The sequence below is a fragment of the Lepidochelys kempii genome, chromosome 9, assembly GCF_965140265.1.
Source record: "Lepidochelys kempii isolate rLepKem1 chromosome 9, rLepKem1.hap2, whole genome shotgun sequence".
NCBI classification, from domain to species: domain Eukaryota; kingdom Metazoa; phylum Chordata; order Testudines; family Cheloniidae; genus Lepidochelys; species Lepidochelys kempii.
Window position 1 is genome coordinate 6,500,226 of NC_133264.1, and position 8,029 is coordinate 6,508,254.

The window sequence follows — 8,029 nt, forward strand, 5'->3', positions numbered from 1 at the left end:
GATTCAGTCCTAAAGAGGCTTCATCCAACCATTTGTTACAGAAGTGCCTTGAGATTGGGATCTCATTGGGCTGGGTGCCGGCCAGGCACCATGCGGCACACTCTAAACAGGCGAGGCTGACAAGGGGTGGGAGGAAGGGGGCTAAGACACGAGCCAAAAACTGGGGAGCCAAGGCCCCGAGATCGAGGGCTAGCTTTTTCTGGAGCAGAACTCTTAATAATCCAGCCATAAGTGACTTGCCCAAGGTCACACAGGGCATCTGTGGCAGGAGCAGGAATTAAACCCAAGACTCCAGGGGGGCAGCCCAGCGTGTGAGCCATGAGATGGTCATGCCTCCCGTGAAAAGTCATTGAAATGGGCAAGCAAAAGAACAGAGGCCTGGTCCAGCCGCAAGGTCAGGCTGAAATGTTTTTGGTGAAAAACGCAGATTCAGCCACACTGGATTGGTTCCCAAAGGCGTGTCAGTGTTGCCCCATTGTGTCAGTTGAAAACCCTCCCAACAACCCTAAAAATAATCTGAAAAAAAAGGAAATGTTTTATTTCAACATTTCCCTTACTTTTACTTTCTTTTTAAATCAAAACCGTTTTAAAACGGCCGCAATCGAAAGGAAACTCTTTGTTTGACGTGATTCTTTTTTTCAGCTTTTCAATTGGCCTTGCTGAAAAATTTCATTTTCAGTTCAGTCCAGAATGGTTTTGATTTTGATTGATTTTTGGACTGAAAAATCCGTTATTCACCCAGCTCTACTAATGAGGCAGCTTTGCTACATTCCCTTCATTCACTGGGGAATCCAGACCCAAGAAGCTAAGAGAGAATTGGATTAACGTGTGGAAGAAGATTCCAAACATATCTAAACTGTGTCTCTAAGGGGATGGTCTTGTGGCTAACGCAGAGGCCTGGCAGTCAGGACTCCTGGGTTCTGCTACCTGTTCCCACTGACTCCTTGGGGAACCCTGTCCAAATCTCTCTAGGCCTCATGTTCCCCATTGGTCTAATTCCTTATTTGTAGGTGTGTTAGCAGGCCTCAGGTGTGGTCTGAAATTTGATCATGGGATGGCATTGTGCGGGAGACATGTTTATTGTCTCACCGAATCCAGATTGAATGGACACCATTTACAAGTGAGAAGATGGAGGACCTGGAGCACCTCCAAACTCAGCCTGGGTTCTGAGTGTCAAGCCAGGCTCTTTCCGGCTGGTGCATCAGCACCGCTGACAAAAGACTCTGCGATCAGACATGAGTTAATTCTGTTGATGATGCACGAGTCAGAATAGAATCCAGCTCCCTCTCCCAGAGCTGTCTTAGCTCTGCAGGGCTATCCAGGAATAGAGACTTCCTTCAGTCCTTATAGTCAGCAGAGGTGAGTGACCACAGGCAGGGCACAGCTCAGATTCAAGCGCTCTAATTAATGCTCACAATGTGCTTTGAGAGCCTCAGATGGAAAGCAATAGACATTCCAGGCAGCAGCATTAAGTCTTGCTATATAGGTTCTCCCATCACATGTAAATTTCCACTGCATCCCTCGCAGCTTTCACTCAGATGAGTTCTCAGGCACCTGCCATGGCTCCTTATTTGAAAGATACCAGATTACTTGGCCTGGGCTTTCTTGTTTTATATATCTCCTAAACCCCGTGATAAATGGAGCGAGGGCCAGGGTTAAGCCGTCATTGGGAGAGAAGGACAGCTCTGGTATGTGCCAGCTCACCATGCGAAAGGTACTGAAACCTCTGGGACCCCCTGATGACTCACTTTGATGTAGGGAATAATGCCCAAGCCAGTGGCTTTCTGGAGATGCCATCCCAGGCAGGTATCCCAGGGGCGATCCACGAGCTATGCACAGGGTGTCTCAATGTTTGTCCCGGGATTTCACAAGCCAGATCTGGACATTAAAATTGTACAGGTGTCTGCAAAGCACCCTGCGTCAGCTCTGGGGAAAATTAAACACGGAAGCGGGGATGTTAAACTTCCAGGAAGGGAGCAGAGCTTGATGTGGAAAATGATAGCAAGTGAAGAGCCTGGGATTCAGGTGGGGGGTGAGGGACATTCAAGACTCACGGATCAGCTGAATCCATCAAAGGCAGGCTCCAGAGAATGATCGTTACATAATGTAGCTGGTGTGCTTGGAGTTGGGCTAGCCTATTTGCTGCCAGGTTTTATCCCCAGCAGGCCTATCTGCAGTGAGAGACACTGCTCCAGCTCCTGGAGAACAGGCCTAAAAATGTTTGGGTTTTCATTTAGGATCCTAATCCTGCAAAGACTTACTAATGCACGCAGGAATAGTCCTACATGACTTCAGGGAACTGCAGTTCCACTGCTCATTGTCATAAAGTTAAATAAAGTGTTTGCAGGATTGAGGCCCAAGCTGTCTCTTCTGCTTCTTGTTAACATTAGAAATTCAGGTCTTATCTCCCCTTCTTCTCCTGGAAGACTTCATGGAAAACTTGCAGTAAGATTTGGGGATCACAGGTACCATGGAAATGAGCACTGACTGATTGAGAAAGGATGGGATTTTTAGTCCTATTGTTTAAAATTCTTTGAGTTGTTTTGTGTGTTTATTAGTATCTACATAACTCAAATGCCTGACGCACAACTGGGAGGAAAATGTACTTTGTGAAAAATTCAACAAAGCACACACACCCACTCCTTCAGTTCAAACTGAGAAAGTTCCCACTCCAGCTCTCTGGTCCTCCAATGAGTTCTCCAACCAAATCAGGGACGACAAAACTTGAGATTGGAAAGGCAAAACTCAAGAAGATTACAAGGAGAGGTGTCAGGCCTTCATTGTACACCATATAAAAACAGAAGAGGATGCATGCCCCAATGCTTTGTCCCCTGACAGGTCTCCTTTAGCGCCCCCAGTTCACACCGATGATGGTTTAGTGTTAGAGCTTCTGCAATTGGGCGTTTGATATTCCTGCCAGCTGGGCTCCATTTTGCAAGCCGGCGCTGTCATTAAAAACCAAAAATAAAAACAAAACCAGCATGCCAAGGCTATTTGCTTTTCCATCTGTGCAGGCTGGTTATTTTAATCAAAACTAGCTAAGAGTTCTGAGGGAAAAGTGCAGACCAGGGTCCAAGGTTCATTCTGGCTAATTAATGAGCTTGGAAAAAAAGACCTGAGTCTCCCTTTAATTGCATTAGCAGAGGCACTAAACTGGGCAGCACTGAAAACACCAAGGAGGTCAGCGAGCTGATATCAAACAGGACCTGGAGAGGTTAGGGCTCTGGCAGGTCAGAACTAAATACAAACAATGCCGGAGAAAGGAAAGGGAATACATAGATCAAAACAGCTGGAGACACAGCCATTTGGAGGGAGTGGGTTCTAGAGGGTAGAGCAAGAGATTGTGAGTTAGGACTCCTGGGAAGGGAGCTCTGGGGAGGGAGTGGGATCTAGTGGGTGCGAGCGGGGGAGACTGGGAGCCAGGACTCCTGGGTTCTATTCCCAGCTCTGGGAAGGGAATGGAGTCTAGTGGTGACTGAGAGTCAGGACTCCTGGGTTCTATCCCAGCTTGCCTACTGACTCACTGTGTGACACTGGGGTAGCCCGGGTGTCCCCAGCTATAATGCAGAATGAGGCTTCATCACTGTTCGTAAAGAACCCTGGGCTCCTTGGATGGACAGGGCTTTGTGGGGTGAGCGGAGGTCAGGTGTATCACGGCTGATGGGAGCCTGGTGCCACAGATTTACACTGGGCTCCATCTGCATTACAGCAACACTTGCCTCAAGGAGGCTATGTCCATCCATGGCTATTAGCCAGGGTGGGCAGGGATGGTGTCCCTAGCCTCTGTTTGCCAGAAGCTGGGAATGGGTGACAGGGGGTGGATCACTTGATGATTCCCTGTTCTGTTCATTGCCTCTGGGGCACCTGGCACTGGCCACTGTCGGAAGACAGGATAGTGGGCTAGATGGACCTTTGGTCTGACCCAGTAGGGCCACTCTTATGAGGCCGGTTACCACATGGCTGTCCTGAACCCGGTTCTATTCTGGGACCTAAGCACGTCTTCACCATGTCCCCAGGGCTTTGGCCTGGTGCAGGTGCTGGCTATACTCTGGCATGGCATTGTGCTCTAGGAGAGAACCACGCCGCAGCTGTAGCTTGGGGCCTGCAGGCTCAAAAGGGGCTGCACCAGGATGGCTTTGTGCAGCCAGCGTTCAAAGGCCTGATCGTCCTAGGCCAGATGCGTCTCACAGCTCATCCTGGCAACCACCCGCTGTGAGTCCAGACACGCAGACGGTCACACAGCTCTCCACATCCATCCATACAGGGTATTTCTCTGCGGCAATCAACAGTGCAGCATCTTCAGGGGCCCGTACCTAGCTTTTGGCCCAACATTTCAGCTTGCAAAATGGCTCATCTACCCTCCTGGGACAGAGCCTGTGCCCTACTTCAGACGCCATATGCTGCTCTGGCAGCATCCAGGGGCCATAAAGACACTGCATGGGACCAGGGGAGGATTCCCCTGACAGGGTCTTATCACCCCAAGCAGACCTAGGCTGCTCCACTCCAAGCCCCGGCATAGGGGGCCTGGATGGCTGGGGTCAGGGGAAGGCCCATAACACATGGAATTCTGGGCTGTATTACGGCCTACAGGGAGCACAGACAGGCTGCCATAAATTACATCACTTGGGGCCTGCTCTGACTCATGCTGGCTGTGTTTTCATCCTCCAGCCTACAATCCAGAGGGCAGAAAGGTGGCACAAAGCCCCCCATATCCCTCTTTCCTTGGCAGTGCCTCCTGTGCGGCATCTCCATTGATCTGACCCTGTGCCAGCACGGCAGGGAAGGCTGGGTTAATGCCACAGAGCCCTGCCCACAACGGCTTGGTCTGGCCTGTATAGATGGGCCCATGGCACTGAGCCAAGAACCAGGGTAGGAATATGGTGGATAAAGACACTCGGGTCCCAGCTACACGGAATGAGACCAGGCAGTGCCCTCCCCTTCGCCCCCGGGGAGCACAGAGCAGCCCTGGCAACTGCAGGGAGAGAGGCTGAATTGTTTTCCGGAGAGCGACAATGATTTCAGAGCCTTGCAGGCTAAACCCCTGGTTTGGTTTGGTTTTTTGCTCAAGTGCAAACAGCACCCCAACCTGGTCGCGAGGCAGGGCTCCCTGCGAGCTGGTCTCCTGCTCGCTCGCCACACAGCTCCTCAAAAAGAAACTCTCATTAAGGACAGGCCGAGAGTCGGTGATTTATTAATACTCGTGTTACAGCACCGAGGGCTCCAGCCCCATCCATCAGCGGGACGCCAGCATTCTGACTGTGCTTTCTGGGGGAAAGCGATTGAAGTACGGTGCACGGAGCTCCGCCAACGCACGGCAGCCCCCTGGTGTGCCAGCCTTGAGCTCCCGCACCTCACAGCTCTGCTGATGCCCCTCAATCCCAACCTGCAGCCCCTCTCTATTCCATCCTGGGGCTCCCTCCACACAGCTCTGCCCAGGCCCCAACCTGCAGCTCCTCTTATTATTACGAGATCTCTCCTGAGTGTAGACGGCCAACGGTGCTGAATTGGGCCTAGGACATAGGCAACCATTACTCACCAGCGGCTACCTGGAGAGATCCCCCAACTCATGTCACAGGCGACCCAAGCAGTATTCAGACTCAGGTCTCCAGACTCACACACTGTCCCCCGGCACCTGATTTCTCCGTTCTCCTTACAAAAGCTGGGCTATTGCCAGAGTTTGGGCCTGCGATCCCTGGGCTGCCGTGAGCTAGTGATGGGAGGAAGCAGGTTCTTATCCCATGCCTGTCTCTGTGGCACCTGAATTTAACATCTCCCTTTCCTACTGTGGGTGTTGAGTGAGGCCTGAACCTGGGACTCCACAAGCATGGATTCCAACTACTTCAGCAAAAGGAGTAACTCCATTAGCTGGCAGCAGTAGTAGGCTTTTATCCTCTTATATGGACCAGCCACCTAACACTCACTGAACCAGTGGGTTGCATGGGTTTGGCCACACCTTTGCCAAAGAAAAGGAAGTCGGACAATTGCTCCTGTGCAAAGCAGCGCCGAAGTCTGTGCTCGGAGATGTTTTCGTAGGATGCCAAGTCGGAGCAGCCTGGCACAGAGGCCCATGCGGATGCTGCTTCCGCAGGCTCCGTCAGCTAGCAGCACCTCACTGGACATGGTGAGTTCGAATCCTTTGCCCTACAGGCCACGCCCGTCAAAGCCACGGCAGATTTCTCGTCACTGCTGGGGCGAGCCAAATTGAGAAGCTTCCCGCTGAGATTACTGAGCAGATTATATTAATTAATTGTGTAACTGGAGAGAAATAAGCCGTTAAATACACACTGAGAGATCGTGCCCTGAGGGTCCGACATCCAAGAAACCCAGCTGTCAACAGTGTGTTTGGATCAGAAAAGAGATGGCCAAAAAACCTCACTCTTTGCTCAATCCGCTCCCTGTGAGTCCTCCAGGAGTCACACATGCTTCATTTACTGGCTCCCGTTGGCATCGCTCTAGGTAAGAGCAAAGCTCTGTTTTGTTTGGCCCCGGGCCTCGTTCCCAAAGTGGCTGTCTCAGGCTGAGTTCCGGGATCGCTAGTGCCGGTGACGATGGCTCTGCGGTGCTGGCCCCTTTCACATCCTCAAAGGCACCTGCCCCTTGGCCGCCCCATGGCACATGGCTGATGCGGAGAAAAAGCAGCTGTTTTTCTGACGTGGAGCTAAGCCAGCAGCTCTGGTGGCATTCGGGTGCCTTGTAAATGGGCCGGAGCCACCGGGGCAGGCTAAACGCAAACTCCTCTTGTCCCGCCTGCAGAGAGGTCATGCTTTTGGGACCTTAGCTGCCATCTCAGCTCCTGGGAATCCCCAAAGCCAGGATCCACAAAATGCCCTGCTGCTTGCTGTCAACCCACTTCTTGGAAAGCCGGGGATGGGAACAACAGAAGCTCATCTTCGTTCTGCCCATGACCTTCCTTTTTGAAAAGGCGGAAGAGGGGAAAGAGCAGCCAGTTCATCGGCTGATCTGACCGCTGTTGCTAGCTCCCTTGAGTTTGCGTAGAGGGGGCATGCTTGCTGTCAGGGGCGCTGTTCTCCCACTGCACACTAAGAGCAATCCCCGCTAGCTGCAGGAGCCGTCGGCAGGGGTCCAGGTTAGTCTGTTCCCATCCATGTTCTCTCCCCAAGTCTGGCCTCCCAGGAGTCTGAGGGCATTCGGTGCTGGTTTTTCTCAACACTCCTGGCTTTGTTGTTCTCCATGGCACACGGCAAAGCCTCCTGGCCAGATCCTCCCCTATGGTACAGCTGCTCTGTGCCGCGCTGCTGGTGGAATCGGGCCTGAAGAGCTGGTAGACCCAGCCTGGGGAGCCTCACCCTGTCGCAAGAGGGACCCTCCAGGGGCCTAGAGCCAACAAAGAAGCTCTTACGCTACTCGCCAACCCTACTGCTGGTGTAGCAGGGAAAGGTGGGATGCGTCTAGGCCACATCCATCCCCAGCTGCAGCTTCAGCTCCTTGGGGCTATTGGTGGGAGGCAGGAGTTAGAGCAGCCTTGAGGCTGGTTTAACTTATCTGCACATATCAGTGACAGGGTCGGGGCAGCAGGAAGGTGAGCATTAAGCCAGAGCTGGTTTGATGTTAGAAATCCCATCAGAGTTGTGTGACGATAGATAGGTTCAGAATTCAGGCATAGGGGCTAGTGGTCAGAGCAGGGGGCTTTGGGAGCCAGGACGCCTGGGTTCTTTTCCTGAGATTGCGGGCATGATGCAAAGCCCGCTGAAGTCAGTGGAAAGGCTCTCATTGGCTTCAGCAGGCCACGTGAGACCTTTGGTGAGTGATTTGACTTCTCCTCGCCCGTAAAGCAGGGATAATACAATCCTATTTCCCAGGGGGGAATGGGAAACTAAATGAATCAGTGCTGGGGAAACCCTTCAATGGCAGGCAGGAGGAGAGGGCAGTGTTTTATCTGCTACCTCCCCAGAAATAGAAACGAGGAGCCCAGGACTCCGCCCCTGACAGGTAAGTGACGGAGAAGCTGAATTGAAAAAGAGCTATTTCCAAGCACCTGGGGTTTATTTGTGACATCTGCACACATCTG